The sequence below is a fragment of the Gastrolobium bilobum genome, unplaced genomic scaffold (assembly GCF_033153095.1).
Source record: "Gastrolobium bilobum isolate Gb01-03AN ecotype WA unplaced genomic scaffold, APGP_CSIRO_Gbil_v1 utg4147, whole genome shotgun sequence".
NCBI lineage: Eukaryota > Viridiplantae > Streptophyta > Magnoliopsida > Fabales > Fabaceae > Gastrolobium > Gastrolobium bilobum.
Window position 1 is genome coordinate 8,713 of NW_026895275.1, and position 2,270 is coordinate 10,982.

Here is a 2,270-nt window from a genome sequence, read left to right on the forward strand (position 1 = left end):
GTACACCACATACATATAATATGGCACTTGACTCGATAAAACAACTCGATAGCTTTTCAGTAATCGTCACATAATTTCATAAAAACACATCATGCATATAAATCATCTCTCCATGAGGTATGGTGGAACCAAAAATGAGCAAAACCAAGGACACAGAAGCTTACCTCTCAAGCTATCAATCCAAAAATGAGTCCATACCTGCCCACGTCACCAAACAGCCCACTCCCAGTCTGTTTATAATAGAAACATTATCAACATTTGTAACATCCCGTTGTACACCGGTATTTTTAACATTAATTATGATATTAAGCGCAGTTACAATCACAACAATTCATTTATAAAAATGCGAGTAAACTTTTTCCGTTTATTACGCGAACATTTAAAACAATAAAAGCGTAATAATTAAAAGTTGTGACCGTAACTGTAAACTCTTGCGGAATACTTATTTAGACTACTTTTATAACTTATTTTAGTTACTACAAGTCACTAAGGGGTTCCCATAAACCCACTTAGCATATTTCTCACTTTTACGTTTTCTAACTATCTAAACATGGTTCGGTCATTAATTTTCTGCGGATAAACCGCATTCTATAAGCCTCCCATCTTTTGATATGTTATTCTACACTCAATTACCTTTCTAAGAAGCTATCACACGAATTATTTAGAGCTCGTTTCCTCCGGATATCGCCGTTTGAAGTTGGACAAGCAAAACTGCCCACCAACTCCAACACAGCTCGAAACATCCCTCACTTCACGAATTACTGCAGAAAATCCACTCAACCAATTGTGCTCAAATTTGTATAAAACAAACTAGAAACCTAAAGATTCAATTTGATATATCATACACCTAATTTGACTAAGAAACGAAGCGGGAATAAATTTCCCAAAGCCGGTCCAGAACTGCCACATGTGCAGTGAGCAAATGAGCAGACTTTACTCTCTGCCTTCTACAGGCAGACGTACAACCCATAATTTTATTAAATTTTTGCACAAGATAGAGGACATCTCAATCTTAAAAATGGCGTATGACACGTCCCTATCGGACCTCTGTGGGGGGAGATATGCTCTCCCGAAGTTCGCCTAAATTATGCCAATTTCTAGAAATTTTGCCAGAGTTTCCTTTGTTTTTACCAAAAATCCCCAAGTTTGCTAATGTATTCTAGAACCTCAAATGTACCTAATAATCATTGGGTGGCACACACAAGGACTAACAATGCCTTGGGGCACTTACAACCCATCATAGTTTATTTTACTTATATAATACGTATCACATTGCTTACTTTATTAATACTCAATACGTTTCAATCATCAAAGTCCATTTGCATGCATTTACTAATCATACTCATAATCACAATCCTAAAATAAGCCTATTTCCCTTTCATCATATTACATATTCTTCAATTACACAAGATCCAAATTACAATACTTACAATTATCCAAATTACAACATAATTCATAAATCTCCAAATGTCATAAACTACATGTACCTAGACTTAGGAAAAAATAGCATGAACAAATATGACATAAATCTCATCCTAATAACATATACAATGTTCCTTCCCTAAGTCTAGCCTAGGCCCAATGACCATCAAAATGCAAAAAGCATAAAGTCCTCCAACGACTCATCTTACGGGCTTCTTGCCTGCCGCTCCTGTACCACTGCTACCTCCTGAAATAAAGTCCCCAAGACAGGGGGAGATATACGAATATATCTCAGTAACCCAGAGGTTCCGGAGAGAACTCCGCCCAATGGCTCACTTCGATGCATATAAATAATATAAAACAACATCTTGAAAAACGAGATATAGCAAGGGATTTAGAGAAACTGGAGAACATAGGGATACAAAATACGACGAGGTTGGAATGGTAGCTACCAATACCACGCAACGTCCTGCTTAATGGCTTGGCATATAAGCCTACGGGTCTAACCAAGGCGTGTTCCTAGAACATCCAACAAAGGCACCCCTCCCATCCATATACACCCGAGACTTCCTAGTGCGATCTTATCCGGATCACACACCACGACCCTAGGTCAACTGGAACTCCCTCTCGGAGACCTATCCAGTGGAAGTCCGAAACGCCTGAAGGCAAAACTGTCTACTTGCCAGAGACTCGGTACCTATGTACCAACATATATACTAAATGCATGATCATGCTGTTCTACATTACTTACATACATTTCCTACCATCACCCTCAACGGGCATGGTGGAACACACAAGGGGATCAAGCCCCAGTACCAAAAGGTTACCTTAATAAGCCTCTCCACTTA